The sequence below is a fragment of the Triticum urartu genome, chromosome 3, assembly GCF_003073215.2.
Source record: "Triticum urartu cultivar G1812 chromosome 3, Tu2.1, whole genome shotgun sequence".
NCBI lineage: Eukaryota > Viridiplantae > Streptophyta > Magnoliopsida > Poales > Poaceae > Triticum > Triticum urartu.
Genome location: NC_053024.1, coordinates 507,156,177 through 507,173,692, shown reverse-complemented (window position 1 = coordinate 507,173,692; position 17,516 = coordinate 507,156,177).

Below are 17,516 nucleotides of genomic sequence, written 5' to 3'. Positions count from 1 at the left end.
TGCAGTCCACAAAAAGTAATTATCGAAAAAGAACATTAATATTAATATTTATAAAGAAACGTGAATACAGTTCACATAAAAAATATAAGGCAGTTCACAAAGTGTATACATGAAGTGCAGTACATGCATAAATGCAGAACGAAGGGGCTGTAGCAACTTTCGTTCAGTGCATGCCGCGTCGCCGCCTGCTCCAGATCATTTCAGGCTCGGCCTCGCAGGGGGGTGGGGAGGGGGGTTGTGCTAACGCACGCTTATGAACTTAATACTCTAGATCATGTCATCTTGCTTAATTTATCCCTCTACATCATGTCATCTTGCTTAAGGCGTTACTTTTTTCTTATGAACTTAATACTCTAGATGCATGCTAGATAGCGGTCGATGTGTGGAGTAATAGTAGTAGATGCAGGCAGGAGTCGGTCTACTTGTCTCGGACATGATGCCTATATACATGATCATACCTAGATATTCTCATAACTATGCTCAATTCTGTCAATTGCTCAACAGTAATTTGTTCACCCACCGTAGAATACTTATGCTCTTGAGAGAAGCCACTAGTGAAACCTATCGCCCCCGGGTCTCTTTCTCATTATATCAATCTCCATCACTTTATTATTGCTTTTCTTTTACTTTGGTTTTACTTTTTACTTTGCATCTCTATACCAAAAATACCAAAAATATTATTTATCATCTTTATCAGATCTCACTTTTGTAAGTGACCGTGAAGGGATTGACAACCCCTAAGAGTGTTGGTTGCGTTGAGCTATTATTTTTGTGTAGGTACGAGGGACTCGAGCGTAGCCTCCTACTGGATTGATACCTTGGTTCTCAAAAACTGAGGTAAATACTTACGCTACTTTGCTGCATCATCCCGTCCTCTTCGGGGGAATCCAACGCAGTGTTCAAGAGGTAGCAAGAAGAATTTCTAGCGCCGTTGCCGGGGAGTCTGCGCAAAAGTCAACATACCAAGTACCCATCACAATACCTATCTTCTGCATTACATTATTTGCCATTTTCCTCTCGTTTTCCTCTCCCCCACTTCACCCTTGCTATTTTATTCGCCCTCTCTCTCTATCCTCCCTCTCTCTCTATTTACCTCTTTTTGCCCGTTTACTTTTTGTTTTCTCATGTGTTAGTTGGCTAGCTTGTCGTTATGTCAAGTCCTTTACCTTCTGCCTATATGTCTAAAATTGGGGAAATTATTGTCGATATGGAAAATAATAATATCATGAAAAATTCTGATGCTCCTGCTAAAGAACCTACCATCTTTCATACAAAAATATTCCGTGTTGGTGGTGCTAATATTATTGGAAAAGGAGTTATTCAAGATTTCTTTACTTGTGCCGGTGCTTTACCTTCTATGGGTAGTTCTATCCTTCACAGAACTAGTAGTCTTGCGGACGCTATTTCCATGCTTGTAGTTGAACTTGAAAGACAATTCATGCACATGCATCCTTCCATACAAAGGATTTTTCTGGAATTTTCTAATATTGAGCATTCTTCTGTTAAGCGTGCCGCTACTATATTTTTGGCTCACGAGTTTAGATTCATAATAAAAGGAGCCAAAGGAATCTTTGCGCATTATAGGGTGGACGCTTTCCGTCCTCCCATAGAGGCTATCCTCTTTGATCAAGAAGAAATAATGCGTTTTCAATCTCTAGACTATGTTGCTTTCAATGAAAATCTTAGAAAAAGGGTTCCTACCAATGTTTTAGTTGATAGAATTTCTGAACTTAATGATGATTTTGCTATTCGAAATAATGAACTAGGATATTCTCTTGAATATAGGCACACAAAGTTCTGTCAAAAGAATGCTTATAATGATGAATTGGTGGTGCATTATGAAGGACCAAAGGAGGAACCTATACCTCCCAAGGTTAATCTTGGGGACTTTTGTCCCGTTAAATTTAGCCCTTTTGATTACTTTTGCTTGCCTCAAAGAAAACTTGTTTCTGAATGTAGAGAATAGGAAATGAGTTTTAATAATCTATCTTACTATTATGGCAATACCTAGATCTATCCTTGCTTGTTATGCCTAGCTAGGGGCGTTAAACGATAGCGCTTGTTGGGAGGCAACCCAATTTTATTTTTATTCCTTACTTTTTGATCCTATTTAGTAATAAATAAATTATTTAGCCTTTTTTTTGGTTGTGTTTTTTGTGTTTAATTAGTGTTTGTGCCAAGTAGAACCGTTGGGAAGACTTGGGGAAAGTCTTGTTGAACTTGCTGTAAAAAACAGAAACTTTAGCGCTCACGAGAACTCCTGTCATTTTTATTTGGAAAGTGATATTTAGTTAATTCTTTTTGAATATGATTAATAGATAAATTCCTCACGTCCAGCAATTTATTTTAGAATTTTTGGGGTTCAAGATATTGCGCTAGCTACAGATTACTATAGACCGTTCTGTTTTTGACAGATTCTGTTTTTCGTGTGTTGTTTGCTTATTTTGATGAATCTATGGCTAGTAAAATAGTCTATAATCCATAGAGAAGTTGGAATACAGTAGGTATAACACCAATATAAATAAATAATGAGTTCATTACAGTACCTTGAAGTAGTATTTTGTTTTTTTTCGCTAACGGAGCTCACGAGTTTTTCTACTTTAAGTTTTGTGTTGTGAAGTTTTCAAGTTTTGGGTAAATATTTGATGGATTATGGAATAATAAGTGGCAAGAGCCTAAGCTTGGGGATGCCCATGGCACCCCCAAGATAATCTAAGGACACCTAGAAGCCAAAGCTTGGGGATGCCCCTGAAGGCATCCCCTCTTTCGTCTACTTCTATCAGTAACTTTACTTGGAGCTATATTTTTATTCACCACATGATATGTGTTTTGCTTGGAGCGTCTTTTATGATTTGAGTCTTTGCTTGTTAGTCTAACACAATCATCCTTGCTGTACACACCTTTTGAGAGAGCCATACATGATTTGGAATTTGATAGAATACTCTATGTGCTTCACTTATATCTTTTGAGCTTTATAGTTTTGCTCTAGTGCTTCACTTATATCTTTTAGAGCACGGTGGTGGATTTGTTTTATAGAAACTGTTGATCTCTCATGCTTCACTTAGATTATTTTGAGAGTCTTAATATCATGGTAATTTTCTTAAAATCCTAATATGCTTGGTATGCAAGATTAATAATAAAACTTTCGTATGGGTGTGTTGAATACTAAGAAAAGTTTGATGCTTGGTGATTGTTTTGAGATATGGAGGTAATAATATCAAAGTCATGCTAGTTGAGTAGTTGTGAAATTGAGAAGTACTTGTGTTGAAGTTTGCAAGTCCCGTAGCATGCACGTATGGTAAACGTTATGCAACAAATTTGAAGCATGAGGTGTTATTTGATTGTGTTCCTTATGAGTGGTGGTCGGGGACGAGCGATGGTCTTTTCCTACCAATCTATCCCCCTAGGAGCACGAACGTAGTGCCAAGGTTTTTGATGACTTGTAGATTTTTGCAATAAGTATGTGAGTTCTTTATGACTAATGTTGAGTCCATGGATTATACGCACTCTCACCCTTCCATCCTTGCTAGCCTCTTCGGTACCGTGCATTGCTCTTTCTCACATTGAGAGTTGGCGCAAATTTCACCGGTGCATCCAAACCCCGTGATATGATACACTCTTTCACACATAAACCTCCTTATATCTTCCTCAAAACAGCCACCATACCTACCTATTATGGCATTTCCATAGCCATTCCGAGATATATTGCCATGCAACTTTCCATCATTCCGTTTATCATGACACATTCATCATTGTCATATTGCTTAGCATGATCGTGTAGTTGACATAGTATTTGTGGCAAAGCCACCGTTCATAATTCTTTCATACATGTCACTCTTGGTTCATTGCATATCCCGGTACACCACCGGACGCATTCATATAGAGTCATCTTTGTTCTAGTATCGAGTTGTGATCATTGAGTTGTAAATAAATAGAAGTGTGATGATCATCATTATTAGAGCATTGTCCCAAGTGAGGTATAAAAAAAGGCCATAAAAAAGAGAAGGCCCCAAAAAAGAAAGTCCATAAAAAAGAGAAGGCCCAAAAAAATGAGAGAAAAAGAGAGAAGGGACAATGTTACTATCCTTTTACCACACTTGTGCTTCAAAGTAGCACCATGATCTTCGTAGTAGAGAGTCTCTCATATTATCACTTTCATATACTAGTGGGAATTTTTCATTATAGAACTTGGCTTGTATATTCCAACAATGGGCCTCCTCAAGTGCCCTAGGTCTTCGTGAGCAAGCAAGTTGGATGCACACCCACTAGTTTCTTTTGTTGAGCTTTCATACATTTATAGCTCTAGTGCATCCGTTGCATGGCAATCCCAACTCCTTGCATTAACATCAATCAGTGGGCATCTCCATAGCCCATTGATTAGCCTCGTTGATGTGAGACCTTCTCCTTTTTTGTCTTCTCCACATAACCCCCCTCATTATATTCTATTCCACCCATGTGTTATGTCCATGGCTCGCACTCATATATTGCGTGAAAGTTTATATGTTTGAGATTACTAAAGTATGAAACAATTGCTTGGCTTGTCATCGGGGTTGTGCATGATGAGAGCATTCTTGTGTGACGAAAATGAAACATGACTAAACTATATGATTTTGTAGGGATGAACTTTCTTTGGCCATGTTATTTTGAGAAGACATAATTGCTTAGTCAGTATGCTTGAAATATTATCATTTTTATGTCAATATGAACTTTTGTATTGAATCTTTCGGATTTGAATATTCATACCACAATTAAGAAGAATTACATTAAAATTATGCCAAGTAGCACTCCACATCAAAAAATCTGTTTTTATCATTTACCTACTTGAGGACGAGCAGGAATTAAGCTTGGGGATGCTTGATACGTCTCCAATGTATCTATAATTTTTTGATTGCTCCATGCTATATTATCTACTGTTTTAAACATTATTGGGCTTTATTTTACACTTTTATATTATTTTTGGGACTAACCTATTAACCGGTGGCCTAGCCCAGAATTGCTGTTTTTTGCCTGTTTTAGGGTTTCGAAGAAAAGGAATATCAAACGGAATGAAACCTTCGGAAACGTGATTTTCTCATCAGATAAGATCCAGGAGACTTGGACCCTCTGTCAAGAAAGCCACGAGGTGGTCACAAGGGTGGAGGGCGCCCCCTAGGGCGCGCCCCCTGCCTCGTGGGCCCCTCGAAGCTCCACCGACGTACTTCTTCCTCCTATATAATCCACGTACCCCCAAACGATCGGGGACGGAGCCAAAAACCTAATTCCACCGCCGCAACTTTCTATATCCACGAGATCCCATCTTGGGGCCTATTCCGGAGCTCCGCCGGAGGGCGCATCGATCACGGAGGGCTTCTACATCATCATCCAAGCCCCTCCGATGAAGTGTGAGTAGTTTACTTTAGACCTACGGGTCCATAGCTAGTAGCTAGGTGGCTTATTCTCTCTTTTTGGATCTCAATACAATGTTCTCCCCCTCTCTCGTGGAGATCTATTCGATGTAATCTTCTTTTTGTGGTGTGTTTGTTGAGACCGATGAATTGTGGGTTTATGATCAAGTCTATCTATGAATAATATTTGAATCTTCTCTGAATTCTTTTATGTATGATTAATTATCTTTGCAAGTCTCTTCGAATTATTAGTTTGGTTTGGCCTACTAGATTGGTTTTTCTTGCCATGGGAGAAGTGCTTAGCTTTGGGTTCAATCTTGCGGTGTCCTTTCCCAGTGATAGAAGGGGCAGCAATGCACGTATTGTATTGTTGCCATCGAGGATAACAAGCTGGGTTTTTTTATCATATTGCCTGAAACTATCCCTCTACATCATGTCATCTTGCTTAAGGCGTTACTCTATTTTTAACTTAATACTCTAGATGCATGCTGGATAGCGGTCGATGAGTGGAGTAATAGTAGTAGATGCAGAATCGTTTCGGTCTACTTGTCTCGGACGTGATGCCTATATACATGATCATACCTAGATATTCTCATAACTATGCTCAATTCTGTCAATTGCTCAATAGTAATTTGTTCACCCACCGTAGAATACTTATGCTCTTGAGAGAAGCCACTAGTGAAACCTATGGCCCCCGGGTCTCTTTCTCATTATATCAATCTCCATCACTTTATTATTGCTTTGCTTTTACTTTGGTTTTACTTTTTACTTTGCATCTCTATACCAAAATTACCAAAAATATTATTTATCATCTTTATCAGATCTCACTTTCGTAAGTGACTGTGAAGGGATTGACAACCCCTAAGCGTGTTGGTTGCATTGAGCTATTGTTTTTGTGTAGGTACGAGGGACTCGAGTGTAGCCTCCTACTGGATTGATACCTTGGTTCTCAAAAACTGGGGGAAATACTTACGCTACTTTGCTGCATCATCCCTTCCTCTTCGGGGAAATCCAACGCAGTGCTCAAGAGGTAGCAGTCCCATGTGTGCTAACATTGCATGTGCACTTTATAAAAAATGCAGTAGGAGAAACACAAAAAAGCTTTGCACTTGGCGAGAAAAAATGACATACCACTTCAGTGCAATCTGAGTGGTAATCACTCCTGCGCCACTTTGTCGTGACATCAGCATGACCAGTGTACTTCCTAGTGTCATGGATATCAAACGTCTGGCGATGCTGGTTCATCGTGTATAAGGAATAATGACCATCCTTGGAGTGCGGCATCATAATCTGTTCACATGAAAAACAAAAAATGGGATGAAAACTTATTTCGACACGTAGCGCTAGAACCACTATTCCAAAAATTAATTATAAAAAGAAATGCAACAAACCAAAAAATAACGACGGGAAACAATGAACTTACCAGTTTTGCATCCAACAGGTTTACATCGTCACTCACAAAAACCTTGAACCGGTTAACTGCATCTTGTAAAACAAACGAGCTATGCACCTAGCAACACAAGGTTTCCTTCGTCATCTCTCGTCACAAAGGTTTCCATCTGAAGAACATACTGCAAAGAAAAAAGAACAAAGAAAGGACATGAAAAAAATAATAAACAATGCATGCAGGCATGGACATAAAAAAACCAGTACAATAGAAAAAAATTACAGCACACGTTTACCGTGATAAATAAACTAAACCCATTTCAGGGTCTTGCTTCCAGTATTTGATGACAAAATCCATGAGATATGAATCCATTAAAGCTCCTTTGCCAAATGTATTATAGATATAGGCAACAGTGTAAGTATCAAGATCACCAAAAGGACTGTTCACCATAAAGAACGCATTCCTGCAGTAAACATACAGAGATGGGATCAATAAAATTAAAATTAAAAACAAAACACACAAAAAGGATCAAAGGGCACACACATGAAACTTACTTGTGGTATTTGGTTACAAAATCTTTGCTGGGAACAAGATCCTTTATTTTCCTCGCCTCATCAATATATTTGAACCTCGGAGGCTTCAATTTCTCTATAGAGCATCTCAACTTAAAAGCCCTCTCACCTGCCCTCTTGTTCGAAAAAACTTCAACGTCAACCACAGGAGGACGATTAATTGCTGCACTCTGAGTCCTCGTGATGCGAGTCCTCGTGGAGAGCTAGGTCGAGAAAAACTTCCACCATCAGGTCCAGACGCCACAACTGTGTTCAAACCATCTCCAGCCAAAGAACCAGAATTATCTGGAGAGATTTCAATGGTGCAATCAATCATAACCACATTAGAACCCTGGGACTCGAAAAGTGACGTACAACCTTCATGAACCCCCCATCAAAACCTAAAAACGTGTAGAAAAAACATGGAAACACTCAGCACAAAATACAAAACCAAAAACATGTAATACATCTCATTAAAATAAAAAAATGTAGTTCACTAATGAATAGAATGCAGCACAATTGTCTACAGCAATGCAGTCCACTTGTCTATAGCAATGCAGAATAAAAAAATGTATACAACAATGCAGCCCACTTGTATACAATAATGCAGCCCACTTATAAAGAACAATGCAGCTCGCTTGCCCAAAAAATAAAACACATCTCATTAACACAACAAATAAATATACACATACATTCTAAATCACGAACTTAACTAAACAAACTATTAAAAAAAGCTCGTAAGAACCGGAAGCAAGCAGTAAACAAAAAATAAAGGAAGGAAGGATAAAGAAGTTCAGTAAAACAACCTTTATCTGCAAAAATTAAAAGTGATGTTAAATCAAGGGAACACTTTCTCGATGTAGAGCATGGCCTTTCTGATGTAGCCAATGTGCTCCACCCCAAACTGAGCAACTCAAACACCATCCCAAGTCAGCAGGAATTGAAATACATAGAATCCACAATCATGCCTGCAATAAAAGAATAAAAAACATCAGTTTCACAAAAATGAAAATTAAAAAAAACTTGAGCAGTATGGTGAAGAGGGGTTGTACGGAACACACCCATTAGGCTGCATTGGGACAATGACATGTTTCAACACAAATCCATCAAGTGTAGGAGGATTTAGCGGCTCATCAGAACATGAGCTTCCTTCTTTCCATGCACACTTGATATTTTTAACCATCCTCCTAAAAACCCTGATCGCATCAGGGCTGCCAGGTTTATTGAGTGAGTCAAGAAATTCAAACCGCCTTTCTTTCACATTTAACACAACTACACAATAATGACCAACGCCATCCCTCGTATCTGGCGGATCAAAAGTTGCAAAAAGGACCTGTTCGAAGCACGGTAATAAATAAAATTATTATAAGAAGAAGAAACAGAACACTGTAAAAACAAACGCGCAAAATATAGTTTTCGACACATAAAAACGTTACTCACCATATCCTTTTTATCAACACGCTCCTCGGCTTTTGAAGAGAACATCATTTTAACACTCCTACCTACAGTACCACCATTCCAATTATTTGTCTGCCAATACAAAACTCAAAATCAAATAGTGCTCAAGAAAACATGTCGTCGCACGAAATCAGAAAAGAAAATCAAAAAAATAAAACAAAAATTTCTGCATTGTTACACAAATATGGTATGAGACAACCATTGTCGGAGACCCCTTAAACTTATCTACCAGCAAAGAAACCCCAAGATCTACAAGTCTTGTAGTGAGCATCCCTTTATCCCAAAAGGATTGACCAACTTCACCAATTGTAATATCACCCATCTTAGTTTTAAAAGCAATCATGTCCCTGAATTTTTCATGAAAAACTGAAACATAAGATACTAAAAAAATAACAACAAAGAAAAAGGGCTAAAAACCAAAATTAGAAAATACATATGAACAAAACAATTTCTAAAACACCATACTTCTTCTTGTTGTCCTTCCGAACCCTCGTAACAGCAGCATACAACTCATTGTATCTTTTCAGAAGAGCTGAATCAATGCTCGACGGTGTCACAACTGGAAGTTCCTCATCTGTAATAAAAAGATGAAGTTCACTTATCCAAGATAATGAAGTTCAAATATTAAGATAAAGAAATTCTGCTAGCTATTTTGAAAATCATAAACAAAATATCAAGTTCCACTTATCATTAAACATCTAATACAGATACCATAGTAATTAAACAAAATGAAATGAGAAAAACTTCAATTGCACTGTTCGAAACAAAATTCTTGCCTTCAGTGTCAGAGTCTTCATGCTGTTGTTCTTCAGAGCTGACCAAAGAAATTTCTTGGATAGGTTGCGACGAATCCACCACAACCTCACTGGACTGCCCTTCTGCAGCAACATCAGTATTCTCTGGATTTACAACAGTCTAGTCAACCGCAACGTCCTTAGATACTTCAGCTACATGAGGCTCCACTCTCAATACTTCAGGAACATCATTGGTCGCTAGACAAAGAGGGGAAGCAACAACACTAACAGCAGGGACGACATTCTCCAACGGCTTTTCAATGCCAAAATCAGGATCTTCATGACGACTAGGGGAAACAGCATCATGGGATTCTTGAGCTAAAGAAGGGCCTGCACAGTCGACGGCAACTGATGCAGAAGCATCAACACTGCCACCACCATCAACAGCACAACCACCCTGATTCAGATCAATGTGAACATCCACGTTTTCTTCTCCAGGCTGTGGAAATTTTAAAACACACACAATAACACAAAATGAGCATGGGGATAATTAAGACAACAACACACGGGACACTTATGTCAAAGACTGCTGACAAGATACATAGAACAACTGCAGTCCACATATGCAAAACAACTGCAACCCACGTGTATCAAAACAACTACAACTTCAACCCACATATACATAAAAAAAGAACCGCAGTTCACTTTGTCAAATGCTGCAGTTCAGTGATGTTAAATACTGAAGCTTACGTATGTAAAACATTATGGACCACGCATGCGAAATGGAATGCAGTTCACTTATGTCAAAGACTAAAGCTCACACGTGTAAAACTATTGCAGCTAACATATGTAAATGAAAATGCATATGGTGAACATAACAGCGTACATCAAGTTTACAACAAAAAAATTAGATTACAACACACTAACAGAACAAGTAATACAACTATACCTTATCAGCTACAACATCCGGAGGGGACGATGCATCAGCCAAGACCTCATCCTTCCCAGAGCCATCATAGGTCTCTTTGTGTAAACCACAAGCAGAAACACCAGTCTACATGCATAGAACAAACCAAAAACAAAAATAAGATGATAACGACCAAAAAAGAGAAAAACTTCAACTATGCACAAGCAGTACACACTTTACAACCGTGAAGTACACAAAAAATACAATAAAAATGGAAAGCAACAAATGCAAGTTTAAGAAGAGGGACACATGGCAGAAGTACTTGTACCTGACCAATTCCATCGTCCCTAGTTCCATGGACGCCAGAAGATTCCACTCCAGCCTATCACAAAAAACAAAAATAGTGACAAGCAGTCCACATAATACACAAAAGAGGTTCAGAGCCACAAAAAACCTAGAACATACATTATCAGTGCCAATGCCAGTGTCCTGATGGTTCATTTCATCCAAAATATGCCCAGCACCCTTCTCATACCGACCGCATTTTTCCTCTTGTGAATGTCTCAATTGAGCATAAGAATATCGAACATTCATCACTACAATCTTCAGGCTTTGAATCACGCCACAATCAAAATTGTGAGCAGCAACAATATCTTCATCTCGTGGGCAATGGCCAACATGGAAAAAACCACCAACTGTCCTCAACCTGTCACCAGAGGTTGGCAAATCTCCAGTCAACTTCAAAACCTTCAGAAGAAGCTCATCAATCTCCTCGTGTTTTTTGCCGCCAACAAATGACTGTTTAGAAGAGCTTATATTATCAAACATCTATAGAGCCATGAAACCACGAGTACGCGACACCTCATCATCACAGGCAGGAAGCTGGCTACATATAGGCTCATGAAACCTAGCATGAGTGCTAGGTCCTGCATCAGAACTGCCGCATGCAACTGCAACAGGACGGTTGTACACAATATCACCTAACGCCTTCCACTGCAAAAAAAGACAAGAGGCAAAGAGAAGTACACATGTGAGTACTAGAAAAGTTCAGATTTATAATGGCTGCACCTTTTAAAAAACTGATATTAAAAACTCAGATGAACTAACCGGCAGCTTCCCAAATTTGTAAGTTTCCAAGTAAATATTTCCCTTCACAAGCACATCCTCATTGTATAACTTCATCGGGTCCTTGGTCGTCAGGTATGATGCACGTGTGCATGACTGAAAATTTGCGAAGCTTCAAGCAGTCAAGATACATAATCAGGGGGCAATGGCACAACCCTCTGCACAATTCTGCTTGCTACCTTCTGTTTGCCACCTCACCACAGCTGCCTGCAACTCATCAACAACAAGCTGGCAAAAGTCCATCTGAGCCATAGCCGCATAATCCATGTTCTCTACCATTGCAGCAACTCTACCCAAATGAACTGTAGGCTCGGGGCACAGCAAATTCTGGTAGAGTATCAGGAAGAACACCTTCACAGCAAGGTCAACAGTCACATGATCATCTTCCTCCACTAACACCTTCAACTTCTCAAGCAAGTCCTTGACTCCTATACTTTTTGAACGGTCAAAGCGAAGCTCATCCTTGAGGGCACTCAACGAGTCATCATGGCCGCTGGCAGCAGGCATGGGTGCAGTGTGACGTCTCATGGGTAAATCAAAAATGTGATGAACTGCATCACGATTGATTTGAAGAGCCCTGCCATTCCCAAAGTCCATTATCATGGTGGTAGGATCAATCACTCCCATCAAATAGCACATAAGAATGCGTGACACATTTTTCTTTACTGTCAGTTCAAAGACAACACCAAATCTAGCATCCCGAACACGACTACAGTGTGCCTCTTTCAACAAGGCAGTAGCCTTGCAAATAGTGGGAAGCGACAAATGTACGGTCTTGTTAAATCAAGAATCATCCCCCTCAGCATCATCTTCAGCTGCATTGCTCTTACTAGACTTCTTCCTCTGTGTAAAGGGAAATGCAATCCACATTAGAAGACTAGCCATAAAAAAGAGATAGAGAAAACACAGATAGAATAACAATGAAGGAAACAAATGCAGTCCACTTCAACAAACCTTTGGAACAACATCCACCTCCTCGCCAGAGTCACCACAAACATCTTCATCGACATCATCACAGGAACGCTTGGGTAGACTCTTAGATGAACCACAGTCTTCGCGTCTACCACTATGAACATCCCTCACAAAATCAGCAAGCACAAAGTCGTCATCATCAGAGTTGGGACCTTTGGTGACATGTAGTCTCTTGCACTGAGGATCATCCTTTCCACCAGCTTCAGCAGTTCTCTTGCCAAGATTCTTGTTCATGCCAGCAACACGTGGACTCCGCCGAGGTGTACCACCTTCCTCAGCAACAGTACTTGGACTCTTCTTATGCAAAGAAGGCTTCTTCACCTTGGCAAATTTGGCATCCTTGGCACCATCTGCAGCTCTCCTTTGCTTCTCCTTCCGCGCAAACTCTTTTGAGTCACTTTCAAACCTCAACTTCTTCTTGCTTTGCTTCAACTCATATTCACGAAGCTGTTCCGAGACCATCCAATCCTGTGTAACTTCCTCTGTACCATCAACAGACTGCGATTGTGTCTCAGAAAAAACGGGACGTCTCTGGTCAAAGCTCACACCAACATTACCCTCTGCAAAATAATGGTCAATCAATTGAGTAACCTCCTCCAACCCAGGCGCCCCAGCATGGAAAACAGACACTGCGTTAAAATGAAGTTTGACTATGGTCGTTAAAAGGTGCACAAAAAGAACAAATGCAGTACACTTAGACATATAAAATGCAGTGCTCCAACCATAAGCTAAAAATAAAAGATAATGCATTGCACAACAACAATGCAGTTCACACATACATATAGTGGAGTTCACATATACAAAATAAATACAGTGCTGCATACACTAACTTCATGTTTGTTCCCAACAAAATGCCGGACTAGATACAACAAGGCAAATGGTACAACATCAAAAGTAAACCAGCATACACAAAATAAACAAATCAATCACATACTAGAAGGAGGAGCCACACTTATGGGAGAAGTTTCAATCGGCGAATTCAATTGATGTCCTCCCTCGACACCATGATCCTTACCACCAGGACAACGAGAGCCAATTGGTGTATCATTATGAGAACTGCAATCACCTGCTTGATTCAAAAAGAACCAGAAACAGAAATTACAAAACATCACATGACAAAATAATGCAAACGAACGCTGACAACTAACAGAGCATAAACCAATATGCATGATGATTTAGGAAACTAGATAAACATCAAACAAAATAAACAAAAGCCTAAAATAAGCACTCCACATACCCTGAACTCCTCCTCCCATTCTGCTCGGCGAAGACATGGCGTTTGCCTGCAGCACAATGACGAAGTGACAGATATAAGCAACAAAATTGGCAAAAATCTCACGAAACCCTAGATCCACCTTGCTACACACGAGTATCGACTCTAAATCGAGATAAAATCGGCTGCCTACAGAAAAATTACACAAGCAAAAATAGGCAACAGCAACTACGAGAATAACATAACAAGACGAGGGGACGATCAACAACGAGGACAAGTGGAACGTACCACAAAAAAGTTGCGGCGACGGCGGCGGTGGCGACGATGCGGAGGGGGGGAGGGTGCGGCGACGGGAATGGACAGGAAAGGGCTGCGGGAGCACAGCGGTAAGGGCTCGCGGAGCGGATGACAACGCGGAACGCAGGAATAAGAACCTCTTGAGGGCGGTGGTTCCTCGGGCGACGACGGTTGCTGCGGGCGACAGCGGTTTTGCTCGAGGAAGGAACTGCAAGAGAGGAGAGGGCATTCTTCTCGGTCTCTCTCCCTGTCAGCGGAGCGGTGGGATCACCTGGAACAGACACGTAGGAGGCCCGCTTGTGGCAAAGGGCAACATAAAACGGGCCGGCCCAAAAACGGCCCGGCTAAAATAAAAAAGACCACATCAAAACGCACATGATGTAGTTTGCTGTGAAGAACAATGAAGTTCGATGGGTAAAACAAAATATAATAAACGCAGTTCATAAAAAAAAGTTAAAATAAAAAACAGCACGCATGTTAAGAAAACGCATCCGAAAAGAAAAAGTCTACCTTAAAATACACTACAAAAAAAGACACATCCGTGACATTTTGGGCCGAACGAATTTTTTTTCTGTCATACATATGACACTTCTACAACAATAATTGTGACAAAACCTAGTATCATCATAGATGTGGTGGGCTCCTACTTCTATGACAAAAAATCATCACAGAAAATGGGCTTTTCGTCCTGGGCGGGCCGGAGACGCAGCTGCATGACATTCTTTGGGCCGTCCATGACGGAAAAAACCATGGTAGAAGCGAGGGGGAGGAAAATTTCGGGGAGTTCCCGGTTACGGTGGGAGGTCGGGGGCCGAGCGATGCGCGTTTCTCTCTTAGGCGTTGGCTCTAACTGAGCCCGAGCGAGGCGTTGGGCTCTAACTGAACCCGAGCGATTGCACTACAGACTACGCGTTACTGAACCCGAGCGATCGATCAATGGCTGTTAACTGAACCCGATCGAGCGATTCCTTCGCTACTGCTACTAACTGAAGCCGATCGATTGGATGAACAGTGAGCGTTGCCGGGGGGGTGGATGAACAGTGAAGCGGTGGCGTTGCCTCTGGATGAACAGGACCCCGTGGTGTGGAGGGCTGGATGAACATTAGACGGTGGAGGGGTGCCCGTGGAGGGGTGGTTGAACAGGACCCCGTGGTGTGGAGGGATGGATGAACAGTAGACGGTGGAGGGGTGCCCGTGGAGGGGTGGTTGAATAGTAGCCGGTGGAGTAGCACGTGGTGGAGGCTGGATGAACAGGAGCCCGTGGAGGCTGGAGGAGGTCGACGGTAGCCCATGGAGGCTGGAGGAGGTCGACGGTAGCCCATGGAGGCTGGAGGAGGTCGACGGTGGAGATGAACAGTATCCCGTGGAGTCCCGTTTTGCGGTACGCCACACCCCTCCCGATGAACAGGACCCCCGTTTCGACCGTAGGAGGTCTGTTTTGTCCGTTTTGCGGTACGCCACACCCCTCCCGATGAACAGGACCCCCGTTTCGACCGTAGGAGGTCCGTTTCGTCCGTTTTGCGGTACGCCACACCCCTCCCGATCAACAAGACCCCCGTTTCAACTGCAGGAGGTCCGTTTCCTCCGTTTTGCGGTACGCCACACCCCTCCCGATCAACAGGACCCTGTTCCGAACGTAGGAGGTTCGTTTCCTCCATTTTGCGATACGCCAGGCCTCGTTTCCATCGCCTGTTCCGTCCAAGCCCTCCCGATGAACACGACCATGCGTTCTGTTCCGACCCAGCCGGTTGGCTCCCACGCGTTCCGTTGCCTCACGATGAACACGACGCCTTCCGTTGCCTCCCCATGAACACAACGCATTCTGTTGCCTCCCCATGAACACGACGTATTCCGTTGCTTCCCCATGAACACGACGACGACGCTGTTTCTCCATTCCGACCCAGCCATGTAGACGAGCCCTGGCCGTACATATGCGCGAGTAGGCGTTCGAGACCCCGCCCGTATGTACACGTGATCGTATTTTCTTTCCTGCACCCTGGCCGTTGTACGTACGTGTACATGCTACGTGCGCGCCTCTACTACGACACGTGTGCGCCTCTACTTCCACCAGTATATATGTACGTACACGTTCACGACCAGAATGGCAACGCTATGTACGCATCAACCAGGTGGGTCCCGACTGTCAGGCACTTCCTTGCGTGCGAAGATGTAGCTGGTGGGTCCCAGCAGTCAGGGGGGAAATGTTTTTTCACGAAATACGGTGGCCCGTCCGGTGGGTCCCTGCTGTCAGGTGGAGAAATAATTATTTTACACGTAATAAGGAGGCACTTCCTTGCTGCGGCCGTGGACCCAGCTGTCAGCCTCTCCACGTACAGTCCACGTCCGATGGAAGCCGTTCCTTAACCATGTTGACCACGCCGCGCCGAGAGCACCAGGGCAGTGGATGACGGCGAGGCCTAGGAAGGGGACGACGCGGAGCCTGGGAAGACGCGGCAGTGGATGCCCACACGTCGAGGAGTACGAGGGTTCACTGGTTCGCTGCGGTGTGAGGCTGCCATCTCCGCAGAATAACAGGGGGTGTGGGTGAGTAGAGGGATGGCCTGGCCAGCGGTGAGAGTAGTAGGGGGCGGTGACGCCTCCGCCACATCGCAGCCAGCCACGGGAGGCAGGAGCACGAGGCACGACTGGCGCTGGTTTGGGCGGCTGGAACAAGAAGACCAGAGGTTGAAGAAGCACTACGGCCGTTGGATGGACATCGTACGGTCACTCGAGCTAGAATCGTGGATATTGACTAAGTTAACAAAGCCCTCCGTCCCCATCAACTTAGTAGGCCCACAAGTCAGCCTGCCACTATACTGGGTCCCAGCTAACAGGGGGAGTGTTCATTTTTTTGTGCGTAATAAGGAGGCACTTCCTTGCATGCGAAGATAGTTGGTGGGTCCGAGCTGTCAGCGGCGGCAACGTTTTTTTCGCGAAATACAGAGGCCCTTTCGGTGGGTCCCTGATGTCAGCAGGAGGAATCATTATTTTACGCGTATTAAGGAGGCATTTCCTTGCGTGCGGCCGTGGACCCAGCTGTCGGCCTCTCCACGTACAGTCCACTTCAGATGCATGTAGGTCGTTGACCACGTTGACCAGGCCGCGCCGAGAGCACCAGGGCGGTGGACGACGGCGAGGCCTAGGAAGGGAACGACACGGAGGCAGGGAAGACTCGGCAGTTGTTTCCCACACGGAGGGGAATATGACTGTACGAGGGTTTACTGGTTCGTCTGCCGTCGCCGGAGAATAACAGCAGGTGTGGGTGAGTAGAGGGATGGCTAGGCCAGCGATGGGAGTACGGTGGGGCGGTGAGGCCTGCGCGGAAGCAGAGCCGGTCGCGGGGAGGAGGGAGCAGGCAGTCCCGTCGGCGCTTGTTTGAGCGGCTGGAGTAGGAAGAGCAGAGATTGAAGAAGCACGACGGTCGTTGGATGGCCATCCAACAGTCACTGCTTGTGCGTCAACCTTTTTTAGGAAAGCCTCAAATCTGT